This window comes from Caloenas nicobarica, chromosome 3 (assembly GCF_036013445.1).
Source record: "Caloenas nicobarica isolate bCalNic1 chromosome 3, bCalNic1.hap1, whole genome shotgun sequence".
In the NCBI taxonomy this organism is placed as follows: Eukaryota; Metazoa; Chordata; class Aves; order Columbiformes; family Columbidae; genus Caloenas; species Caloenas nicobarica.
Window position 1 is genome coordinate 14,423,190 of NC_088247.1, and position 27,919 is coordinate 14,451,108.

Here is a 27,919-nt window from a genome sequence, read left to right on the forward strand (position 1 = left end):
AAAATAGTAGCATTGTTACTCAGTCCTTTTTGCTCCTTTTCTCTCCATTTATCTATATAAATCATATTAATATACCACGTTTATCAACTAGAAAACCACAATAAAAATGTAAGTATTTAAAATTTAGAAAAAACAAGAAATGTTAATTTTGTATGGTTGGTCGTAATTCAATCTTATTATTTACACTGGTGTTGTTCTGTCCACCATGGTCTGCAAATACAGACAAGAGAAGATGTTAAGGGAGAGTGGCAGTACATTTTAATCTATTTATCTTATTAAATATATTAGTTCTCCAGATAGCTTATTCTTAGGCACATTGTGGTTACTATATTCCTTCACCAAAGCTCTGTTATTTTGTTTCTTGCTATTTCATTCCTGAAATAATTGAATTGGTAAGAGGGAAGCAATCTTTCCATAGGTATAACTCTGAAAGGATTTGTTTAACTGAAAGAACCCAGAATTTCAGGAAGGATTGTGCTCTCATCAGATACTAAGGCATCTGCAACATAAATGAGATCCCAGAAAAGGAGACCGGAGCTCACAAGTATACGCTGACATCACAGAGCTATAACAGTGGTTACGTTCTCAAAAGCATCTAACACAGGAACTTTGTTAATCTACATTACCTTGATGAACAAGTACAGTGAGTTATTAGGTGGTTTTATAATAATTTTATATACATATATGTGTACATATACATACATCTACACATACGTGTGTGTGTATGTGCATATATATAAACACACAAGCACATAAACAAAAGAGAACGTAGTGTCATGGTTTAACCAATATAGCTAGCAATATAACCATGATAACTGCTTGCTCAGTCCTCCAGCTCCCATCCCCAAATAAGGGAGACAATCAAAAGGGAAGGAAGAAACTTGGATTGAGATAAACATAGCTTAATAAAATAACAAAATACTAATACACTACTGTTAAAAGTAAATATAGATAAAAAATATAAATGGAATATAAAATAAAAGATAGGAATATAAAATAAAAGATACTCAATGCAATTCCTCATGACCTCTGTCCATACCAAGCAGTCATTCCCAGGAAGCAGCACCTGGTTCTGAGCAACCAATCCTGGATAGAGAAGGGAGAAAAAGGCAGAAAGGCCCAGAGGCCTCTGCAAAATGGGAGGATGGCAAAATGCCAAAGTAAAGAAAGTCCCAAACAGAACTCCCCTGAACAGGTCTCCATCCCAGCTCCTACTGAAACTAGCAGGAAGATCCTGACTCTCCCTAAATATGAAGCTTGACTTTTATTGAATGGAATACTCATATTGATCGGTCTGGATGTCAGTCGAGCTCTGCCCCATCCATACCTGCCCTCCCTCGGTGCCTCACACCTGTGGGCAGAGCTCAGAACCATCCTTGGCTCTCAGACTAGAGCAATTAAAAACATTTACTCGGTGTGCTATCTTCTTGTTCTCAAACTAAGTCCAAAATAATGACCACACTAGCTACGAAAAAGAAAGATTTCTAACTGCATGAAGTTAAATTAATTCACCTTCAGTCAAACCAGCACATATACCTCTCTAAGTTTTATCTGAAATATCTTTAAAATATGGTACTTCATATAAGGCATGGCCTGCTGTGCAGAATCTGAGACTCCTTTTTTATAAATAAAAGGTCACAGCCATTTCAATTAATTCTATTGATTTATCTTCAAAAGTGTATAGTCTCTTGAAGAGCAGTATGTCATAAATATTTATATATGCTAGGATTATGACTTAGTATGATTAAGAATGAAAGAGAAGGTCAAAATAGAACATCTTAGAAACTGTGAGAAAAATTGGCCTAAATAAACTATAATGGAAAAAAATGAAACAAGAAATGAATCTTCATGCAATATCTCTATTTACCACCACAGTTGGTATACTGTATTATGGTACACTACATTGAATTCAGAGACTTTAACCAAGCTCTCTTCAGTGTTTTTGGGTGTGCTGGTTTTTTTGCTTGTTTGTTTTTGTTTGTTTCTTGGTTTTGGTTTTGGTGTTTGGTTTGTTTGTTTGTTTGTACAAGATAATGGCAAGAAATTACATGGAACTGACAGGATATAGACGTTAATTATCTACCCAGTAGAAACAAGAATTATGTGTATAATAATAGTGGAAATTCAGCATGGGCATTGTGTCAATTTACTTCAGTTCAGATGCAGCCTTACTGGTATCATTATTCTCGGTATGAACACAGAATTGATCTGACATGTTCACAGTGATATTAAAGGTGCTGGCAAAATTGTAAAACCTAGTACTGAGAAGCCAAAATAATAGACAAGTCAAATGGAGAAACTCAAACTTTATGAAACAGTATGATAAAAGCTGTCTTAATATCTCCTAAGATGTTTGAAAAGAACATGTTCCAGTTTCTAAGTGGCTCTGATTTTAGATCCGAAATAATATGAAGCTTGTTAAAAGTCAACAAAACAATCTGTAAAGTTTCTTTGCCTTTACATTTCTTAATCCTTTCTAACTATCTTTTTCCTACTTCCTCACCTGAAAGACTAACTCTGCCCAGCTGACTGTACCTAGATAACGCAACTACTCACTGCATCATGTTTGTGACTTGAACATATTGTGCAAAAATTTATACTATAAGAAAAACAAATTAATTTCAAAACTTTTAGCCTTTGAAAATTCCAGTATTAGCTCACTAGTTTTGGTTCAGAATTTGAATAATGCAGTAACCTTTCCCAGAACATTAACCAATAACAATTATCGATTTAGAATTTTCCAAATGTTTTACTTGCAGACAGCTCAGCATTAAAGTAAAATTAATTTTTATCTCCAGTGCCTTCTGAAAATAGCATCTTCATGGTCTATGCTTTGCAGAAAGGAATTTGCTGACTAAATTGCTGCTACCTCTACTCTTCTGCAGTCTTTCATCTCAATCATGGTCATTATTGGGTTCATACGCACAAAGAGGATTGTGATTGTCCCATCCTATAAAATCCAGGTCAGGTAGATGTACTGACCCAAAACCACTTTAAATTTTGCCAAAATAAAATCTGAGTGTTTTGCCGAGAAAAAAAAAATAGATATATATATGTATGTATATATGTATATAAAAAAGAGTGGTTGGGGTAGGAAAGAAAAGCAGCACATTTTACAGAAGCCATGATTCTTTTCCTTTATCTTAATTTTAACAGAAAATTTCCATACTCCAGTTATAATCATCAGTAGAACAAGATCTGTACTATGATCATTTTGTTTTCTACATGAGCACTATAGGTTTTGTTTTCTTAAAAAGTAATTTTAGTAGATTTTTTTCCCAAGATAATATGTTAGAAACCAAATAATTCTCCCAAAGAAGTCTTTTCTGTGATTTCCTCTGTTGTTTTTTGCCCCCAAGATCAATTATTATGTCTATTTTACATGCTGGATCTCTTTAGACCGTGAAGCACTAACATTTACATTGGTGCCATTGGACTTATCAAACATGGCAATATTTATTTGTGTCTGGGATCAGCTTCCTCCTGCATGAGTAACTAATGAATTCTCTCTATTACCAAATGTAGTAACATACCTCCAGCTGGAACTGTGCCTGAAATTTCAATCAAATTGCAAAAACCAGGCTTCAGAAGAATCTCTAAAATTTGGCTAGTTTCATGAGCATCTAAAAAAATTCCTTCATATGTGGTATTTCTTCTATATAAGCACTCTTCCTCTAGCATCCATGAATTTCCTTGAGTAGAAAAATAACTCCTTATGAAACCTTTTCACTGTTATACAATAAATCCATATCAGTATGCTCATTAAGTTTAAACTTCTTTGGCTAAGTTTTTTTTTTAAATTTAATTTTATTTATTTATTATTCTTGATGTTTCTATGCTCTTAGACATTGAGACTGTGTTTTGGTCTTGTGTTTCTTTTTGTATTTCCCTTGTTTAAAGAGAAAATACCATTAAAATTTGGCTTTTATAACTCTTCCTTAGGAAGGTTTTGGAAATGGCAGAAGGTAGGCCTTCATCTTTTGTCTGTGCTCTCTATCATTAAATCTTATGTCAACTATCTATTGAACTAGGTAGTGACATCAAAATGCTCAATCTTCTGTACAAAGTTATTTTGCAGTCACTGAGCCAATCTTCATCCTTATTTTAATTCTGCTTAGAGATGGAAGTCGGTTCTTACATCAAGATGTTGCAGAATTTGATTGCAGGTTTTCAGAGATTAAGGGATATAGAATGAGGAGGAGGTAATAACTGTTAAAAGAAAGTTTTGAATTATCTGTCCTTGCATTTCCAAATGGCAAATAAGACAAGTTCTACCTTATATTATTACTTTTTGTAAAGCATTGGATTCTGATGGTCCATTCAGCTTGTATCTCTCTGTGACCCTATCATTTGGCTTCTAGAACAGACAGCATAGCAATTATTAACAGTAAAACACAACATTACTAGTACTTTTTGGACAACAATTTTTCATTTCATTATTGTGATACACTGGAGAAACTAAAAAAGCTCCATTAATCCAAATAATTCTGCAAATTTCACAGATAGTACCTTCTCTCAAAATTGGAAATTTTACTACAATATATTTAAAAATTAGAATATTTATAAATGTGTCTGTTTGTTAGTCATGTTATTACATTTACAATGATGGTAGACTGTTCTCAGTATCTTTCTTCCATCAGAGGTATTTTTTCCTCAGTATCTTGCAAGTATTAATATTATTTCTTTTTCCTTACAGAAGGCAATGCATGGAGTCCCAGACATAGAGGTGAAAGTAAAAAAATAGAAAAAAAAAAAAAAGATAAAAAAGACAACAGAGATCAGAAGTAAAATGAATAAGGAGAGAAAAAAGATCCAAGTAGAGAAGACAGTTAATGTCTTCCTTCATAAAATAGAAAAAGTATAACATCTTTTTTCCCTCCCGTGTCCACTTAACATAAACAAACAAACCAAAACACAGCCCAAATAAACAAAGCCCAAACCAGTAGTGGTTTGTGTGTGTGTATGTGTGGTGTTTGTTTTCTTGTTTTGTTTTGTTGTTTTGGGTTTTTTTTGTGCTTGTTAGGTTGGTTGGTTGTTTTGTTTTGTTTTGCTCAGTTGGTTGGTTTTTTGTTTTGTTTCGTTTTGTTTTGTGTTTTGTTGTTGTTTTGTTTCTTGTTGTTTTTCATTTGTTTGTTTTTTATTGTTGTTGTAGGGGTTTTTGTTTGCGTTTTTTAAAATTAAAATAACCCCACTGCTGTTAAAAACAGTCTATGAAGTTGATAGGCCCTGTCCAACCAAGAATTAGCATCCTCAACTGGTTGACCGAAGTATCACACGAGCAATAATTCACCTGAATTAATGTAGATATTTATGACAGACTGTTAAATTTGAGCTTGCCACTCTGGAGTCTTTCTGTTAACAGGGAAATTATTTGTGCTGGTAATTGGTCTTACATGATACTAATGTAACTCAGTATCAAATCTTTTTGCTCTGACAGTGATTATACTCGGTATCCGACTTATAGTCAGAATCACTTAGAACTGAGAATTTTGTATGGTTCTTTCCCTTCATCCATTTTAAACCATCTGGAACTGCATAACCCCATATGATCTACAAATGAAGTCATTAGCTATGAAAAGGAACATTTTAATGGGACTTAATTATTTAAATTCATTGAATTTCTGCCCCTGTTAGCCTGTGAGAATGTTTCCTTTTTCTTTAAATTTAACCTTTTTATTGATGATATTTCCTGCAGTGCTTGCGTTATTAAGGGCCATAATTATGTCATTTCATTTTGTCATTTTCAGCTGGAACAATGAAACATCCATTGGAAATGCTAGGCACAAAGAGCAGGGCTAAAGGCATATGCTGACTTTCTTCTGCACTGGTGGAGACACAGATTGTTTAGGGTTGTCCTCAGCCAAGACCTGAACCTTTTCCATTTTATTGCTGTCTTTTCTCTTATTTAAGGCTGTTAAAGCTTACTCTTGACTTTCTGATCTTTTTACATTTATCATAATGAGTCAGTTTTATTTAGTAGAAGAAATCCTCTTATGTGTCTTTTAAACATATGAGAACCACTTTTCACATGTTCAATTATGATAGCGCTAAGAGAAAGGCACAGCAGTTCTAGGGTCTCCTAATTCCGTGCACACAGCAAAGGTCAACACTTTTATATTTGAGTGCCTATCATTAGAACTTCAGAGTACAAACTATTTCTTCCTGTTTTTACCTCATAAGAGCTTGTTCTAACTAGATCGGTGTGTTGGCAGTTGCGCTTCCATCCTCCATGCCCTGAGAACTGATGTGGCAGTTGCACATCCCTCTCTCGGAACTGGGGCTAATGGCTCTTTGTGGAGACCCAGAGTCGGTGGACAGGGTCGTCAGCAGAGGAGGTGCCACGAGTGTACACAGCCCAGAGAAGCTGAGAAGCTCCTCGAATGCCCACAGTCAGGGGAGGGGCACAGAGAAGCCAAGACGCTTCTGGAATACCCACAGCCAGATCTGAACAGACTATAAATGGGGTTCCTGCCGGAGACCCCCTTTGTGTGGTCTTCTCAGAGCTGCAGGTCTGCCATGCTGCCGGAGTCCCTCCCCTTAGACGGAGAAGCCATCTGAGGTAACCTCCTGGGATGGGGAGCGCCTCACCTCCGCGCTTAGGTGAGTGATAAACTACTGAATATATGCTTTAATAAGGCCTCGCCTGGTAGGCGAGTGTAAATTCCTCATCTGGGACAGACAAGTGTAAATTCCTTGCCTGGGACAGGCAAGTATTTATCTCTTATGGGCAAAACGGGGCAGAGAGGGCTCTGGTTTGTTTTCTTGTGAGTGTGTGTATGCACACTGTGGGTCCTCATTATTCTTATTTCGCTGCACCCCAAATAATCTCCTAACCTAATATCCAAACCTGTATATTATGTTATCAGAGTGCTAACTAATTGTATAAACCCTGTTTCTAATTGGTTTATCAGCGGTACTTTTCCAGCCAGAATAAAGTTTGTTTTGGACCTTGTTGTCCACCTAAACTTATTTTGGGGTGCCTCTGTGACAACTGGAGAATCCAGCTGCAAAAACTCCCAGCCAAATAAGTAATCATTTTCTTCTCATATCTCATTCTTTGCAAATTTCATATTGTTTCCCATCTCCAGTCCGCATCTTTATTAAAAACAAAAAAAAATAGATTGAATACAGTTCAATAACAGCCAACAAACTTTTCAAAGAGAAATAACAATATCAGCATTTATTTTTGAAAATATATTAAAATTAGGACAAGTAACGCAAAAGATCATTTATTTGGATTTAATTCCATTAATCATACTTAGATTTGCATTGGCTGAAATGTTGGGATGATATGTAAATTTTTCATAATAATCAGACAACTACTTAATGTGACTGTTTATATTAACATAACCAAAAAGCTGTGAAATTGGCTCTAAATTGAGTAAGCATCTGTGTTTGATTGTGATTTGTCATAATAAGCTGTCAGGTGTTTCAATAAATGCTAAGTATTCTTTCACCATAGAAAATACATTTCTATCACATTATCAGTTTTCCTTAGCAAAACAAGACTACCTAAAACAGAGTCATGATACACAGACTGTTCTCACAGTGCAACCAGAGCAAATAAAATTATGTATTATAGAATAATTTCAATATTCATATTACAGCAACTAGGAGAGTCATACACAATGTCCAGACTCACAATGTCCGGTCTTATACAAAAGCCACAAATGCAGTACAGGCAATCAGTGAGTATGAAAAGTAAGAAAAAAGAGACCAAATTCATATCTCATAATCTAATTCAGCCAACTCATATTATTTCACTATATTTTTTCCCTATTTTTGTTATTCTTCTTGCGTGGTAATGCATTCTCGGCACATCAAGAAAGTTGGAATGCCCTTTAAACTGGTTGTTTCAAACCTTTTTATGAAAAGGTAGCTCATCAGTCAGACTCAAAGTTTGTGCTTCTTGTTCTTTGCTGGTTTTCATTTGTACCAATGTTCAATCCAAGATGTAGTTTTAACTTTAGAGACCATTAATAAATGGGTGGTTTTGAGATAATTTTTTCCTCAAGCAGATTGTTGATTCTTTTGGGACATTACTGTTGATAATAACAACCCTATAAGAACTTAAGTTATTTAGACCAGAGATCATCCATCATATACTGGGACAGGTCAAATTGATTTGGGGCCTGTTCAGTTTCTTGAGGCAACTTCATAAGACTGGGGAGGAAGGATCTTGTTTGTGAATGTTTGGGGTTTTTTTACTAAAATCTTATAGCAATAACAGAAAACAAAGTAAAAAAAAAAAAGAGGAAATAAAACTAGATCGATACACAGGAAGCAAAAGTTGCTCACTCAGAGGAAACAGAACAGACTTATTGGGCCATTTTCTACATGAACCTCAGTATTGACTTCAATGAACCTCTTGGCTCAATAGACTCTGAAACAGAGGTTGTAACAGTGTCTGAACTGAACAATAATACTCTGAATTTGTAGAGTGTGAAAGATGTGGGGGAGGAAATTCCATGTCTAGAGGAACCTCAGAAAGAATCTAGCCTAGATTCTGCCTAAATTTCGACATTTAGCCAAAAGCTAAGTTAAGAATAGAATTTATGGAGACGAAGACCTCTAAATGTCCACATAATCAGGCTGAGATCAGGTTTTCCTTAGGGAGGGGATGTATCTCCTTCTGTAAATTATGCAGTGAGTTCAAGACACGTGTGCTCTTAACACAGGTGAAGTCAGTCAGACCATCTAAATGCAATAGCAGCTGTAAAAAGAGATAGTAGTGATCCAGAGACCAGTACAAAACTAAGCTCTGCATGAGAAATTTCAAGCATTTGCAGGAGCAGTATTGTATATAACTCTAGCTTCAAGATCCTAATAATGTCTTACAAAAATTTGAAAATAAATAATACTATGAAGTGGGCCTGACAGCTTTCTTTTAAACCAATGCATATAATGGACTGTCCTTTATAATGCTGATGAAGTATTTACCCAGTAAAGTCTAACAAAAATTCAATTATGTTTGAATTGCAGATTTTGAAATTCTTACATTATTATTAAGGTTCAAACAAATGCACTTTAAGTAGTAAACTTTGCACAACAAAGATTAATTCCTACACTTACCGCTATTTGAGATCTGTTAAACTAGGACTAGCCTCCCGTGGGATACAATGGTGTTAGAAATTAATAATTCTGTCTTGGCCAACAATGAATCTACGGTTTCTGTCTATGCCTTCCACATCTCTAATTTCATTAGTCATGAATACGCATGCATGCATAGAATAAATCTCTGAATATGAAGTTCTACATGCTGTTGTTATGTGTATGGAGGCAACTGTGGTCTCAGTGCAGGCTGCTATTAGTCACCATTGGTATTAACTGGTTATAATTGATTTAGAAAGACAAGGAGTCTGCATCTCCACTTTATGTTTTGTTTGCTTTGTTTGTTTTTTACATTTAGGTGTACAAATTCAAAGAAAACACAATGTTCCACTGAATGAAAACAAGGACATTTTGCACCCACATTGCAAAAGCAAAATATGCTATACAATAAAACAATAAATTCTGCCAAGTGCAAAAAAAAAAAAAAAAAAAGAAGGATTTCTTCACAGCATTTTATAAACTTGGGGTCCTAGTCCCACAAGTACTCAGGGTCACTGTACCTCTAGAGTTACTCCAGAGGATTCAATTGGCTTTGCTTAAACTGTAGAAAGCAGATTACAGAATTGAAAACATATTGTGTGACTTCAGGTAATCCTTTAATTTTTATCTGCCTGATGGTATTATAACTTTTTTTAGCTCTCAAAGGTTTCATTTATTGCTGCTGAAAAAGCTTTATGTGACTTTGCAAGATGGTCAGGGAAGGAAAAAGCTAATCATTCACATTCTGTATTCAATATATAGGTTGCAGCATTTATCATGTACTAGATGCTGCTGCAGCCACAACAAACCACCTGTCATATACAGCTCATAAGCTTAAAGACAGAAAAAATACATGAATGTTTTATGTACCTACCTTACTCACCATTCAAGCATACAAATAGGACAACTCAGGTCAGTTGTGCTACAGAGCAATTTTCAGTCAGCTGAGTTGTGTGTAGTTCACAGATAAAGTGGATCTGGAGGACTGATTAGATTAATGATGCAGTCTTGAACAGGAAAGACAAACAAGGCAAAAGCAAAAAAATACTTCCTTTAAAAATTCCTCATACAATGTTGTGGATTAACCTCAGTAGGAAGCTCAGTCACTCGCTCACCACCCCCCCAGTGGGATGAGAGGAGAATTAGAATGGTAAAAGGGAGAAAACTTATGGGTTGAGATAAAGACAGCTTAATAGGTAAAGCAAAAGGTATTTTTCAGTAAAGCAAAATAAGAAGTTCATTCATAAATTCCCATTGATAGGCTGTTGTTCAGCCATCTCCAGGACTCTGTCACGCGTGATGGTTACTTGGGAAGACAAACATCATCACTGCAAATGTCCTCCTTCTTTTTTCTTCCCCCAGCTTTTATTGCTGAGCATTACGTCATGTGATGTGGGATGTCCCTTTGGTCAGTTGGGGTCAGCTGTCCCAGCTGCCCCCTGCCCCAGCTTCTCGTGGCCTCCCAGTCCACTTACTGGAGGTGCAGTGTGAGAAACAGAGAACACCTTGACACTATGTAAGCACTGTTCAGCAGCAGTTAAAGCTCTCCTGTGCACCATATGAGTTACTATGATTAAAATTACCTCCATCCCAGCCAAAATCAGTACAATCTCAACCCCTTATTTTGCCAACCATTTGCATCGTCCTCAGGTCCCACACTATCCAATATATCCTCATTAGCCTCCCTCTTCCTGTCCTTTGATATACACATAGATATAATTCCCTTAGTCTGTGGACCACCACTGCAAAATATCCTGAAAATGCCTACTTCATTTAGTCCAGGACATGTTTTCTGTCTCTTGTGGTCATTGCTCAGAACAAGAGAGGTAGTGTGCTGTCTGGAGTTATTGGGCAGCAAAGCCAGCTCAGGACAGGTCATTGTTGCACTTGCACTGTTTCTCATGAGGCATATCCTCTGTTGTTTCACGTGGCTGGTGCTATAGTACTTCCTATAATGTGCCATTCCAATAATGGGTTACAACAATGTAAAGGTATATCCATTATTACCACCATCCCTTGTGCCTTTGGAACAGGCCATAGAGTGTATCATTGCAATGAACTTCTCCACTTGCCCCTTGCATGCCTGTGGCAAGGAGTTCCTGCTATAGTAATTCCTATAGTACACAACTCAAATAATGGGTTACAACAAGTTCGAGGCATATCCATTACATGTGGTCATGGTTTCATTAAGTCTTCACCACAGTAGAGGTGGAGAATGTATTCCCAGACACTGTAAACACTTACAGGTGTATTGAATTACATGGATAAAAACTGTGCAATTTCCAGAATCTCCATAAAATTGAAATCCCCTTGTCCAACCAAACTATCAATAATCTACATGACGTGACAAGAAATGTGGACTGGCTGGATGGTTGCATCCAGAGAGTAGTGGTCAATGGCACAATGTCTGGATGGACACTGGTGACAAGCAGTGTCCCTCAGGGGTCCATACTGAGACCAATACTGTTTAATATCTTCATCAATGATATAGACAGTGAGATCAAGTGCACCCTCAGCAAGTCTGCAGATCACGTCAAGCTGAGTGGTGCAGTTGACATGCCTGAGGGACAGGATGCCATCCAGAGGGACATGGACAAGCTCGAGAAGTGGGCCCATGTGAACCTCATGAGGTTCACCTGGGTCAGGGCAACCCCCAGTATCAATACAGGCTGGGAGATGAAGGGATTGAGAGCAGCCTTGTGGAGAAGGACTTGGGCGTACTGATGGATGAAAGATAGGACATGAGCCAGCAAAGTACACGTGCAACCCAGAAGGCAAATCATATCTTGGGCTGCATCAAAAGGAGTGTGGCCAGCAGGTTGAGGGAGGGGATTCTGCCCTTCCACTCTGGTGAGACTCCAGCTGGAGTACTGCATCCAGCTCTGAAGCCCTCAGTAAAGACATGGAGCTGGTGGAGAGGGTCCAGACAAAAATGATTAGAGGAGTAGAACACCTCTCCTATGAGGAAAGGCTGAGAGAGTTGCGGTTGTTCAGCATGGAGAAGAGAAGGCTCTGGGAGACCTTATTGCAGCCTTTTAGTGCTTAAAAGGGGCCCACGTGAAACACAGGAACAGACATTTTCACAGAGCCTGTTACAACAGGACAAAGCGTAATGCTTTTAAAATAAAGGAGGGGAGATTCAGACTAGATATAAGGAAGAAACTTTTTTGACGGTGAGGGTAGTGAAACACTGGAACAAATTGCCCAGAGAGGTGGTAAATGCCCCATCCCTGGAGACATTCAAGGCCAGGCTGTATGAGGCTCTGACCAAACTGATCTGGTTGAAGATGTCCCTGCTCATTGCAGTTAGTTGGACTGGATGACCTTTGAAAGTCCCTTCCAACCCAAACTATTCTATGATTCTATGTTTCTTATTCATCTATTTCTGTCTTCTGAAGACAATTTCCATTGTTTCCTCTATACAAAAGTAAAGGCAGACTTATGCTAATAAAACATTTATTTTTAATAACGCTAAGAAAGGCTTATCCGCATCCCCTTGCGAGCTACATCTCCAACTGGTTGAAACAGAAAAGTAACATTCGAATATGTTATGTGTGACTTTTGAGAACGTGAGTAGTTCTGCATTTACTTGCAGCTGGATAATTGATTGTTCTGCTGTATTAAAAGTAGATGCATCACTCTTCTTTCTACACTTTATTTCAAGCTTACTATCAGGCTAGCTTAGAGCTAACTTCAGAGAAAAAAATAATTTTTTATTAGATAGATCCTATGATGCTTCAAAGCATACATGGCTTCCATAGCATCTTAATTAGTTTCCTTATCTGTGATTAGTGTGTGAACTTGTCAGACAAATCTGAATCAGGTTTGACCTAAAAGTGGGCATATCTAGGACTTGTATCTTGTCATGATTTAACCCGAGTTAGCAATGCAACCACAATAGCTGCTCACTCACGTACCCTCCCCAGCAGCCCCCAAATAGGGGCGAGACTTGAAAGGGAAGGGAGAAACTTGGATTGAGAGAAACACAATTTAAGAAAATAACAAAATATTAATACACTACTGGAATTTATATATAAAATAGAAATAGAATATAAAATAAAAGATACTCAATGCAATTCTTCACAAACTCTGTCCATACCAAGCAGCAAGTCCCAGGAAGCAGCACCCTGGTCCCAAACAGTCGATCAGAAAGGCCCAGAGGCCTCTGCAAAATGACAGGATGGAAAAAAGGCCAAACTAAACATTCTGAACAGAACTCCCTAGAGCAGGTCTCCAAGACTGAAGAGAATGCAATAGAGAGAAATCACAAGAACCTGACTCTCCTTAAATATGAAGCATGATGCTAATGGGGTGGAATACTCTTATTAATCAGTCTGGATGTCAGTTAAGCTCTGCCCCATCTACGCCCCCATTTCTCGATGCCTCATACCCATAAGATGGGCTCAGAACCATCCTTGGCTCTCAGACCAAAGCAATTAAAAACATTAACTCTGTTCTGGGGTGTTATCTCTTGTTCTCAAACTAAGTCCAAATAATGACCATGCTAGCTATGAAAAAGAAAGGTTTCTAACTGCATGAAGAAAATTAACTCATTTTCAGTCAAACCAGCACACATCTATACCATAAAACAAGATTTGAGATACTGTTAACACTGAATTAACAGAAATTAGATAAAATATAATAGAACAGATCAGAAGATCATCGATATAGGAAATGTTAGGAAAAAGAACTGTTGCAAACTGGAAGACTGTCAGCAAGAAATGACGGGAAGGAGAAAGATCTAGATGTACTAATTTATCATGTATTTTTATGATCTATCACATTTGGAGGTTGCTAGGAGAGATCAGAAGTGTTAAGTCTGTTGTACACGATTCTGTGAGCTATTCTGGAACTCAATAATCAGAAAAAAACCCAGCAAAAATTACCATTATGAATAAAGATATTTTAAGAGAAAATCTGGTTTATTTAACTTAGCAGAATCTATGCCAAAACAAAATGTGCTTTATTTCTATAAATATAGCACAAAGGTAAAACATAAGTCATAAGTAGAACCTAAGATCTAGGTAGGCAAGTGCAGATAGGAAACTCTTGCACTGTTCGCTTTTAGATCTCGAGCAATATGATCTGCTTTTTCTTTAACATCTTTTCTGAACAATTATTATGGGATCTTGCAGCAGAAAATAAAGAGACACAGCAAATGAGTAAACACTGAAGATCTGATTTTTCCCTCTTATAAAATATCCAAAATTCATAAGAATATTAGAAAATAACTTTTAAAATATTATTATTTTTATTAAATATTTGAACACATGAGCACAAATCGGTTCATTTCCCCTGTGACTTTGTATCCATCTTTTTTTTGTGTGTTTGAAAGGTTCCTTGTGTTTTTAAGAGTCCTTTATTCTTCCAAGGAATTTGACATAATGTCATTCATGAGAGTTCATGTAGTTCTGAATTTGTGAAGATGGCTGGTATAAGCAAGGGCCAGGAGCTCAGTGAATTCGTTGGAATAGTGTGTGCTGTAGCAAAATTTAAAAATTTCAAGGTGTTCTGTTCTCCTTCAGTCTTTGAAATGTCCAGAGATATTTCCAGAGATATTTTGTGATAATGGGAGGTATATAAACAATGACTTTTTAGAAGCAATATTCTCTAGGCAACAGCAAAATCTCATAGGGTTACAGTAGCATAACCTACAAGAGCAAAAGAGCTCATCTCCTGTTTATCTTACCATCTGAAGATGAAAAATAATGGGATTGTGTTTATTTCTATGACATTTATTGGCAAATTCGTTTCTCTCCGCTGATCTGGGTTGATCAGGACTGGAAAAAAAAATGGCAGTCCTACCTTGTAGTGTTTCTGACTCTTTTTTTAGGTCCATTGTGGATGAATATCCTAGGCAGTAAAAAAAATCATTTGAGAGTTTCAGGACACAATCCCTTGTTTGTTAAGTGCCCTCCAGAGAATGATATAAATGACAATCCGTTAGAGGAACATAGTGAAATTGCCACTTCTACCACTTAGGATTTGCTGATATCATGGATATTCTTAGCACTGGAAAAGAGAGATAAAAATTAATTTGTAAAATTGTTCCCTACAGTCTGTGCTTTGCATAATTTGTTTTAACTTAGTCATGCAATGATTGTTGAAACATTTCACTTAAGAATAATTTTTAGTTTTATGCTCTAGTATAAATTTCCTGACATACGGTCCACCATTTCTTTTGCTTTATAGCAACATCATACCTTTAATCAAACTTACTGTCGACCATCTAGTTCATACATCTTGAGTGAGTCGTTTCAATGAAAGTTTTAACTTTGATGGATTTTCGTGAGACTATCAAAAGCTTTCACTAAACAGTCAAAGTGGAGGACCAGCCACCAGACAGCATTCAGAATGGTTGGTATCTTGTATTCACTATCAAGAAAACACAAACAGAAAATTAAGAAGGAAGATGGAAGAATTGAGAACGCAGTGTTTGTAATGAAAAAGTAACAGGTAAGATCAAAATACCTAGCAGTTTTTCCATCTGGCACTGAAGGTGTCAAGCCATGTTACTTTAACAGGAAATACAGTACTTGGAATACAGCTATTTTTGTTTATGCAGACTGCATGCTTTCAGTCTATCTCCAGCAGAAAGTGATAGATATGCTGGTACTGTGCCCTAGAAAATGTGTTAGATAAAAAATAACCCCTTCCTTTCTGCTGAAAGTACTCTTTCAGAAGGAAAAATAATAAGTGCAACAATAACTGCTTCTTCCTACATTAATAGTAAAAACTCCTATATGTCAGAAATGAAAATGTCTCCCTTTGATCACTAAGATATTTTGACTATGAAACAGAGCAATGGTGAAGAATACTCTGCTGGGAGGAAATAAGAAGGTTTTCTATGATCAAAAGACTGTTAGAAGTTAGTATTCACTGCAATAGAGTATGGCTGCTGATCAAGCACAATTTTCCTATGCATACCAGTCTATATTGCATCAGCTTTGGGAAAAATTTCGTATTACCTTTTCTTTTCTCTTAGTGAACCGTTTCCTGATGCCCATGTTGGACTAGAAATAATATCAGAATTATTTTTTGATGACAATGTCATAAAGCAAGTACCTGTTTTGAAACAATGAGTCAAAGGAAATATTATTTCTCCTGTGTCCTCCTTTCTTTATACAGAGTCTGCTACACTTAGCAGCAGAAACAGAAGACTAAGAATCTAAAGTAGAAAAGGGAAACTGAGCAATGGCTAAGCAGTAGAAAGCAGAGACGATACACCTCTGTGACTACAAAAGGTGTCCTTGGCTAATGCAGTGAGTGGGAATGCCAGGTTTATCGTTTTCTGTACAGTACAAAAGGACATTTTATTTCCTTGATGTCTTATTCTTGGTACCTTAGAGACAAATATAGTAGAGCTGCAATGGAGAAAAATAAAATTATAAACTTCTTAAAACTCCCTCTCTTTCTCCTCTTCTCACACAAACACTTCTTGGATACTATGCTTGCTCAAGAGGAGTCATAAATTTACTTTTAGCAGGTACAGCTCTTACAGAGCATAGTGCATCATTTGTATATTATATTTACTATAAAATATTTGTCTTAGCAGAAAAAAACATTCATTATTAATGACTGGTTTAGTCATTATTTAATATATTACCATTCTTCTGAAATGTAAAATGACTGATAAAAAATATTTATTAACAGTCAACATACTGGAACTGTATCTTATTTAATTACACTTAAAACTCAAGAATACATTTCGATAAGTCTCAAGACCAGGGTCAGCTTAAGTTAAAACACAGTAGAGTGCGCACATCTTAATTACCACATCTGAGATGGGCAAGATGAAGTGTTCACGGTGTTAGTTGAGAGAGCATCACTGTAACAACAAAATAGAAAAAATAGATTGTGAATGTGTATGCATCTTTAGGAAAAGAGTATTTGACATATCAAGACTTACTATTCTTTCTATTTGCTCTTCTGGGTGTCACTTATCCCATTTAATGAAAGGAGATGCATGAATACTGAAAAAAGGAACATCAAGGTATCTTAACAATTAACTTTACAAGACCCCTTGGATAAAAAGTACTGTACGTGTTCATTTGAACATGCCAATTTTAATTTTCTTGGCCCCATCCCTGGCATCACAGACCACTTGTACCCACTTTATTTTGGTAGGCATTTACATTGCTTTAACATACAATAGCTTATACATATACAAACATGTTATGTTATTATAATGATGTTGAAACATTAAGACAGAAGAGCCTGTCAGCTGAGCCTTATCTCAATAGTACCTGTCTTTCTTTTTAACAAGACATTCAGATGTAAAATGAGATATACAATTATAGAACAAACCAGGTTGGAAGGGATGTCAAGAGATCATTTGGTCCAACCTTTCATGAGAAAGGGAGCCTAGACTAGATTATCTAGCATTTAAATCTCACCAAGTGTTTAAAGCCTTACATGGCACTGTAGTAGTCAACGTTTAAACAGCAGCTGACAATTGAAACTATATTTCCACATGAACTATAGGGTTCTTTGTTCCCTACATTTTCTAACCCTCTCCTTTGAGATGTCCAGATAATTAGAAAAGCAAAATACAACAAAAATTCTTCTAGCATTTAACACTATGTCCATTGTGAAAGTCTCAACTTCCAGGGAGCAAAGAATGAAATCTCTTCTCTATTGTGCTAATTCTCACATCTTTCATGACAAGATAATGAGAACTAAAATCCTTAAAGGGGCAAAATACCAGGTCATTAGTTCTAGACATAAGTGCCTCAACCTAACTTCCCAAAATACAGAGTGAAGGTACAATAGGTAGAAGTGAATAGAGGTCAGTACCAGCATAGCCCAAAATAAGATAAATGGGTAGCTACCAGCTGACAGGCAGATAATAATAATCCTACTCAGAGCAGTTACCTAAATTGCCTCAGGGATTAGTGGCAGTGAAGTAGTGTTGTCTGTAAGCTAACACTGCATCATTTTAATAAATGAAAATCATAAAACCTCAATGGGGAGGTGATTTTGTTCTGGCAAAGGGGTAGCAGGCCACCATGGACAGATTGACAGTTCTCTTTTATCTCTGGATTGTGTTAAATCCTCAAGAAATGCCATTTAAAATGAGATTAAGGGCTCTGCCATGCTTAATAACTACATTCAAAGTCCCCCTCGTGTACCAAAAAAAGAAACTAAGAAAGAAAAAAAGCTATCATTGAATGCAAAACCAAGAGAGAAATTTATAATCCCATAACTAGAGTATGTGGAATGTTTACATACTTCTTTTGTTAGCACTAGCAGAAACTACCTGTGCTAATATCTTCTGTATGGAAAAAATGAATAGAACTCCTGTGAACATTTGCTGTTTTAAAAGGTTTGACATCTTACTAAGAAAAAGAAATTACTTCTCCTGTTCCATATAATCTAGCTGATCTCTTGGCCTGGGATAAATGTCACAAGTTTTTTTTGTTCATACCTTTTAGAAGAATTTAGAAGAATTTAATTTGTAGGGGCTGCTTCTACAGTATCTGACCTCAAAATCAGGCAGAGAATGAAGCAAGCTTTAAATAAATGAATATTTCCATTGTACTTACAACCCCTGTGAGAAGGAATGCCTAAAATATACTATATATCAAATAGCTGTAGAAAATAAATGTCTCTAAGCTAAAGACATACATGCAAAAATTGTTTTATTATTAGAAGCTGAAGGTATAAGTGTGCATTTTTGCAATAAATTAATAGGTTTTTGAGACAGGCTGGTATTCTTAGATTATCTGGCCTAACAGTTTACCTATTCCAGACTGCCTCATTCTCCATATAGACTTCTTTTGGCAAGACCTGTGGCCTGGTTTGACATGAAGATGCACGTAAAGACAGTAAGAGATTCGTCACTGTTCTTTTGAAAGTACTGCCCTGACCTTAAAAAGTGATGTATTTGATTTCCAGTCTGCATGAGGCCATCTTTACTATCCACCTGCTGATTCTTAGTATGCCTTTCTCTGTGCAATTCAAAACGTTGCCAATACTTGTATTTTCTCTCTGTGAAGACACTGAGTCACTGTAACCCAGTCATCACCCAGTCTTGTTTCCATTAAGATAAACAAATAGCATCTTCTGAAATCTTCTGCAGTATTTCCTACAAACCTTGTGTGCTTTTGTGGTGTTTTATTTATCCTTTTCGATATTTTAAATATTTTAGTGTTTTTTTGCAAATGTAACAAGAAGAGTGCAAACAGTGTTTCAGGACTCTGGTGATATATCCAGAGGAAAAAAAAAAAGACATTTCTTTCGTCTTGCATACTACTCTGTTGTTCACACAGTCAAGAATGGTGCTAAGTCTCTCCTTTTGCAGAGTTCTTATATGTTATTGCTTATGTTTTATTATGGCCTGATGTATTATTATGGCTCTTCTTTACAAGTTATGGCTTCTCAATCTGTGAGCATGGTCTACATTTCTTGTTCACAGAATCTAGATCTAGGATCTACAATTTGTTTTTAAACTTTTTGTTTAAACTGCCTCAGTGTTCTCAGACTCATATCTCCTCATAATTTCTCATTAATTCACTCTTTTTATCTGCACAATAGAGTGGCAGTGATTTTATGTTTGCGTCTGGTTCATTGATTAAACATTGAACAATGTTGGAAGCTAACATGCCTATGGGTTATCAGTAGAAATTGAGATTAAAAGATGTATTTCAAATATCATCAGCTTCCTAAGATGGTTTATATTCCATTTAATGTTTGCATTTCTGATTTTAAATACTTCTAATCTTTATTCCGAATAATATAAAGTACTTCGTCACAGATACCTTACAGGAAGGTGTTTCATCAGTGCAGTTATCATTATCAAATATATTTATAATTCAAAAGAAGAGAATCAAGTTTGTTTAACAAGAACTACTTTATGCAAAACTATGATGATTTATTTGCATTAACTACAATTTAATCCTTTAATTCTTTACTAATTAAATTTCTTAATACTTTTTTCATTGTATTGGTTGGGACTCACACCAGGCTACGTGGTCTTGAATTACTTGGTTAGGCCGCTAAATTTTCTTTAACACTATGAAACAATACTACGTTTTCAAGGCCTGGATTTTTTTCTTCAGGTTTAAAAACTTGAAAAAATAATAACAATAATTGTCTCAATCAAATCCTACATGACTCTGTTATGTAAATTGTCCAGATCTGGCAAGTACTAAATTTTGCACCTGGGACGTGGCAACCCTGATTGTACATACAGACTGGGGGACGAGATGCTGGAAAGCAGCTCTGCAGAGAGGGATCTGGGGGTTCTGGTTGACAGCAAGTTGAACATGGGCCAACAGTGTCCCTGGCAGCCAAGAGTGCAACCGTGTCCTGGGTGCATCCAGCACAGCATTGCCAGCCGGGCAGGGAGGGGATTGTCCCACTCTGCTCTGCACTGGTGCGGCCTCACCTGGAGCGCTGGGTGCGGTTCTGGGCACCACAGTATGAAAAAAATATAAAGCTACTGGAGAGTGTCCAGAAGAGGGCTATGAAGTTGGTGAAGTGTTTAGAGGGGAAGTCATATAAGGAGCAGACAAAGTCACTTGGTTTGTTCAGCCTGGAGAAGGTGAGACTGAGGGGAGATCTCACTGTGGTCTACAGCTTCCTCACGAGGGAAGGAGGAGGAGCAGGCTCTGATCTCTTCTCTCTGGCAATCAATGACAGAACCTGAGGGAATGGCAGGAAGATGTGGCAGTGGGGGTTTAGGTTGGATATTAGGAAAAGGTTCTTCACCCAGAGGGTGCTGGAGCACTGGAACAGGCTCCCCAGGGAGGTGTCATGGCCCCAAGCCTGACAGTGTTCAAGAAGAGACTGGACAACGCCCTCAGACACAGGGTGTGAACTGTGGGGTTGTCACATGCAGGGACAGGAGTTGGACTTGATCCTTATGGGTCCCTTTCAAGTCAGGACATTCTGTGATTCTATGATCATCCATTTGTAAATGTTTGTCTTGACTGTATGTGATAGAGTTTTTCTTGCTGTTCGCTACTTGCTCACTGGTAGCCTGCAGTCTACTTCACTAATTCTCATGGGATAGCAGAATTATCATAGAATCATGTAATGCTGCTTTGCAAAACACAAAACAAAATACCAGAAGACATTACTAAACATTATTGACTCTTCCCAGTAATAGACTGAGTGCAGATATTAACAAGATTTTTATTACTCTTATTACAATTTTATGAAACATGACTGTACATATATTTATTTGTCTATTTATTTGTATATATATGATATATGTAAGAGAAAATGTCCTGAGACATTCCCAAAATAGTGGGGTTTTTTTTAAATTTTCTCCAACTATAGAGTCTATACTTTATTTGAGACAGTAATTTCCAAAATACATTTAGAATATATCCTCTTTTTATTTATTCTAGTTGTGCTTAGCTTTATATTGTGGTTACTGATTGCTGGACAACATATAGTTTAAATTATATTTAGTACAAGATATTAAACAAATTTTGTTCAATCTTTAGGTTTAATAACACGTATGTTAAAAAACTTATCATCTATATATACTTCAGAAACACTAGTATCTGAGCAGGACCTCCAAGGTACATCTCTCAAACCAAAATTCCTGATAACCACCTAATCCTTCTTTCCAAGCATTGCAGATGAATGCTTAAATACTATCTCATTCTGCAAGACATAACTGACTGGCTAGTAAGAAACACGGAACTAATGGACTTTGTAACCAACATGTTGACCAGAACTGTGTGGCATTCACAGTTCTTGGCTCTGTCAAGCTGTTTGCCAAAGTGTTGGTTGGCTAAACTGTCTTATCTTTCTGTTGGATATTTTATTCTGTGATGGCTATACATTTTTTTTAAATTTTTCCAAAAAATACTACAGTTCCACAGTATATTTGATTTGACATGTCAGCAAATTCTGACAGGAAGTATTTAGTGGTTTTTCCACTCATCAGTTCTAGTTATGACTAGTATTATCAAAGCTCTTTTCAGCCGTGAGAGTCACTAGTTCATTCTAGCTCTTACTCAGAATTACAATTGTATCTTAAATATAAATGTCACGTCTACATGAATCTTTAAAATCCATCCGCTACTTCCAAGTGGATCATGTGGATTTTCCTTTCTTTCAGATCCTTTGTAAGGATCTGCCTGCTCTGCTGCCCTCTCTAAGCTTTAGTTCTGCTTTACTGTGGGACAGTTCTAACTGCGTGAATGCTTTGTAAAGGTATTAGAAAACCATATGCGGAATTCAGTATGGAAACAGTTTTTGACCTATTGTAATAATTTGATCTAAAGAGAATGAACTTGAATTGGTTAGTCAAAGGGGTAAGTGTAGGCAGCAGAGAAGTGTTATTTGTTGAACTCAAGAAAAAAAATACAGCCCTTTGAAGCTTCTTGTTTTCTAGAAAGCTGAGATTGTAAGCAGCTACTGTGATGCACTTGTACTTTATTATTGAATGTAAGGGATTTTTAAACGTTCATAAAATCCTGATCAGTCCTATAGATGCCAGAATGTCACACAGATAAATAGATTTTAAGCTGATATGCTTGTTAGCCTGAGTTTATTAAATTCAACAAAATTTGACATAATTCTTTTTAGTGAATATTTAGAAAGAACATTTGGATCTCTTGGGCTTTTTCTCATGTAGTGAATATGACTTGACAGTCTCTAATAAAGACAAGATCTGCCCTCTTTTCCTTAATACTTTCAAACCTATCTGCTTTGTCTTTTTTTTTTTTTTTTAATCCTCAGAAACATAAACCCACCAATTACTTATTTACTTAATGAACAAGAAAGCACAAGGAAAGGCTTCTCTGAAGTTTTTATATTTACATGTTACAGGAATTGCAGGAACGATTTTAAACCAGCTGAGTGTATAAGAAAAGAGAAGCTTTCCCCCTGTTCCAACATTTAGAATTAGAGAACTCATTTGGTCTTCACTGTGCAATTCTCACAGAAACTGAGATTTGCATGTATTTATGGTAAAAACATAAAAGAAAAAATCCTGACTTTGATGAAGTAGTAGTGAAGCTGCTATTAATCTAGGGGAACTAGCTTTTAGCCTTACCCCCACCTAAGGCTACATACACATAAACAAATGGAACGGAATAGGAATCATTCCCTATCTCCGTGTACAACTGACAGAGCTCCACTGCTGCTTATGGCCTAAGCATGCTTCTTTACTATACCAAAAGCTGGCACCTCCAAAATACCCATTGGGAACAATTCCCAACTAATGATGTGTTGTTCTTATCCAGGGAAGTGTTGCCATACATTAAAGCAGTGACAGAGAGCACATCAAGAATTCAGCCACATGGACAGTGTGAACCAATGCTCAAGTCGTGCTTTATTTTAGTAGAGTAAGCATGGCTTAAGTATCTGTTTTATTTCACTAGCATGAGAATTCATGAGTTGACTTAAAAGATTATGTTGTTTCATAAATTATACTCTTCCATGAGATTTAAAATGAATAAAAAAACCTTAAAGCACCAACGATGATCCTGGATATTTGCAGCTAGTTTTGACCAGGAAAGAATCTCATAAAGCAAATTAATCTAATTAATTTAGATAACATATAATCTATATCTGACCTAGTTATCTTCAGCAAAAATACAAAAAAAACCCACAAAAAATCCAAACAAACAAAACAAACAAACAAACAGAAAAAAACAAACCAAGCCAAAACAAAACCAAAAACAAACAAACAAAAAACAACAAGCACATTACAGTGCAGTTTTTCTGGTCCATTTTAGACATCTGTATTAGTACATCTGTATTTAGGAAGTACCTCTTGCTTCCTGAGGTAATGGGAACCTCAGATGACTATCTAAACTGCAGACATTTACATTTTGTCAATGAATTCCACTCAAAGTGACCAGATTTTATGTATTTTCCTCTGGTGTGAGTCACACTTCAGGATAAACTATACTGCAAATAATAAAAATGCTACTGTTCACCTGTATAACTTGTATTAGATCTTTTATTAATGTATAAAGAACAAAATTTTCCTTCAATGAAAAAACATGGTTTAAACAGAGGATTAAATATCATGTTCTGAGACAGCATCAGTGGCCTGGAGCAACTCCCTCAAGGAAGTCTTATAGCTTCCTTATGAACTTTTCTTAACAACATACAAAACTAAAGGAAAGCATTACTAATGTTTCCCTTATTGATCAGTCATGTGCTAACTAGGCATAAAGTCATTTTTAAGAGGAACAATATCTAATGCAGCTTCTTTGTAGAATAGATGCAACATAACCTCTCATTTTAGTAGAAGTTATTGATTGTATTTTATTGGATGGAAATGCACTGTACTTCTTATTCTTTAGCAATATTTAGAAGAACTTGGGTAGACTTCTACCTTGTGTGAGCAGCTGTTGGAAGAACTGAATGTTTATCTCACTTTTATCAAGGAATGAATGCTCTCTTCAAGCAGGAATTCAACAGGATGCCCACAATAAATGTTTGTATAGGTGAAAAAGAACAATGAGATCTTGTTTTTCTTTGCAGCATATCGGAGCTATTTTTTTACCACCTCTGACTTCTAAAATCAGGGTAAGAAGAAAGATTGTATGTCAGACATTCAGCTGTCGAAAATTTGCTGTGTAATTTTCTGGCAGGCATTACAGAAATACAGGTGTTTCAGGAGGATTTAAATGAAGAGAGACAAGTAGAGATTAAATGTGACATAAGGATTGTATTCAGTATGTAAGGCATAACATAAAAAGAAAAAGGTAGATATTGGATGCTAATGGATTATGACCAGAGAATATTGGTGGACTAGACAGTCATAATAATAGAACTGAAGAAAATGGTGTGAGAGAATGGGAGTTTTGCAGAACCAATGAGAAAGATGGGAAGATTACTGTGGCTGTGGCATTAATAAATGTCTTGAGCTGTGGGGTTGAACCAGATGATCTCAAGAGGTCGCTTCCAACCTGAAAGATTCTCTGTTTCTGTGTTTCTGTCTTCTCCATTTTTTCATGGTAGGTCTAACGATAAAGGAAATTTTTTAACATGAACTCTTTTTACCTAATTAGATGCCTGCTTGTTAATGAAATATTTCCAAAGATATAGGCTGCATGCCTGAGTGCTGATTGCAACTAATATGTTCCCTTGGTATGCCGTGAAATGATGAGAAAGATCTACTTAGAGGAAGAATCTCTTCTGTTCCATCTTGCAAGATACAGCAAGAGCTGACAATAACTGCTGTCTCTGTGGGTCAGTGCCTGTAAGGTTTGAACAAGCTTTTGACATGAACTTTTTCATCAGTGATCTGAGTACTTTTGCCCTATTGCAGCACCATATTTTTGAATCCATCATCTAAAGCACAGAGGCGACACGTTATCTCTGGTTTGTATCTACTTAACATTCCAAAGGAAGATTTTATTTTAAGGTATATTTCTGTCAAACCTCATATTCAATGAAGAAAATGCAAATTTAACAAATGGATTTTGGCAGTGCTTGTAGACATATGATTCAAGTGTATTAAGTTACTTGTAGGTAATGTGAGAACTTTGGATAATGTAATACAGTATATGAATATGATCAGCTTAACCTGGAGAACCCCATTAATAATACACAATAAGTGCTTCTCCTGCTTTTATGACATCATGGCAAGTTTGAGGGGTTTGTTAATGTTGCTTTAATTGTCATTTTGAGTATGGTTAAGCTTTCTCAATGTTCTAAAGTAAAGATAAAAAAGAATTTTTCTAATCCTATGAAATAACAAATCTGAAAGATACAAGTGTTTTGGTAATGTGCATCCATCAAAGTTCATTAATAAGTCTGAACATTAAGACCTAACTAAATATTTCAAAACATCTACCCAGATTATTTTAGATATCTTCATATTCTTTGCACAGAAGTAAGCATTTCTGAAGTGTCTTACCAGGCAGTCATCTTGTGATTCTTCTACAAACCATATTTCCTTCTGTGCCAAAGTAATCAAGTTAAAAATATGCTGTTTAAGAAACTTTAAACCTGGTGACTTATACTCTGACTTCTAAATATTTGTTGCTTTCCTAAGGGTTATGGATCAAATATTCTACCACAAAAAGTGATTACAAGACTGTATAAAGTAACTTGAGGAATTCTCTGTAGTAATTTGAGAAAAATCAGTTCTGTTGTTTCAAGCAGTGTTTGACATCTCAGCAGAATATTTTTTGCTCTTTGAACAGGCTTCAATAGAAGTCTCCATAGAGTCGTGGATTTTAAGATAAGAAGTAACCACTAGAGCAATGTAACATGTCTGGATTCAGGCAGAATTCGGGCTATAACATTTCAACAAGTAATTCCTGCTGTTGAGGGAATTACTTTTTTCCATATGTGGATATCACAAAGACAAAAAACTTGTGCTAATATCTGACCTGACTCTAGGTTTGCAATGTTGTTGTTTAATTTAAATCACATTGTGAGGTAAAATACACAAGTTGAATTAGAATAAATTAATAAAGTACAAATATTGTGATTTTGCTTTCAAACGTTGAATACTTTTGAAAAATAAATTGAAGGAGGGAACAAGTGTACTATGTGAGTAATTATATTTGGTAGAATATTTACATAATGTAGACTTTTGTGGACTCTGGACAGTCTGTGACCATGTGTGACTGACCCTTCATGATGAAGTAAACTTTATGAACTCACAGCAGAAGGCCAAGCATAATCAAAAGCATAACATGGTCATGCAAATTGGAGACTGGAAAGAAAAGGTGAGGAACAAGTCTGAACAAACAGAAATGGATGGGTCTGAATGAAAGCGAAATCAAGCAAGGAATCTCCTCAAGAAAGGAAGTGAAGAGTTTTTCAAGATTTTTGTTCCCCACGGAGACTGGCCAACAGTTTCTATCATCAGAAGGAAGGCACCAGGGATAAGTGAAGTTTATCAAGCAATAGGTTGTCAGTAAATATAGTAATATTTCAAAACTTATCTTGCTGGGTATTTAACAGTGCTTGGATCAGAGAATCACAGAACTGTCAAATTGGAAAGGACTTTCTGAGACCAACTAGTCCAAACCTTTGACTGGAGCAGGGTCAGCTAAAGCATGTTGCCAAGGACCAAGTCTAGTCAGATTTTGAATTTTTTTCAGAAATGAGGACTCCACAGATTCTCTGGGTAATGTGTTCCAGTGGTTAACCACCCTCACAATAAAAAAGTGTTTTCCTGTATTCAGATGTAATTTCATGGGTTTTGTGCCCAGTACTCCTCTCCTGTCACTGGATACCACTGAAAAGAGTCTGGCTCTATCTTCTTTATCTCTTCCCATCAGGTATTCATACACATTGATGAGACCCTCCTTGAGCCATCTTTTCACCAGCTTTTTCAGCTCCTCCTCATGAAAGAGATGCTTCAGTCCCATAATAATTTTTGTGGCCCTTCACTGGACTTGCTCCGGAAAGTCCATATCTTTCTTACATTAGGAGCTCAGAACTGGACCCAGCAGTCCAGATACAGCCTTGCCGGTGCTGAATAGATGGGGACCACCTGCTGGAAATGCTCTTCCTGATGCAGCTCAAGACACTGTTGGTCTTAATCACCACAGTTGTGCATTGCTGGTTCATGGTCACCTTGTTACAATACTACATTACATAGCACTAGTAAGGAGTAAAGATTATCTGATATAATATTCAAAGTCCTGGAGAGTTGCCCAAGTTGCAATTTCATAAATTCTTCAGTGTGAACTTAAAATGGAGGACAACCTTATAAAAGGCTGAAACATTTGTGATTTTTCTCAGCTAATTTGGACTGAGAAAATCCATAATAGATATGATGTAGCAATTACATAGTTTAACCCAAGCTAGCAATACAACCATGATAGCTGCATATGCTGCCAGCACAGCATCAGGGCTGTTTGTAACAAGGTCAGCTAGGAGCAGGAGT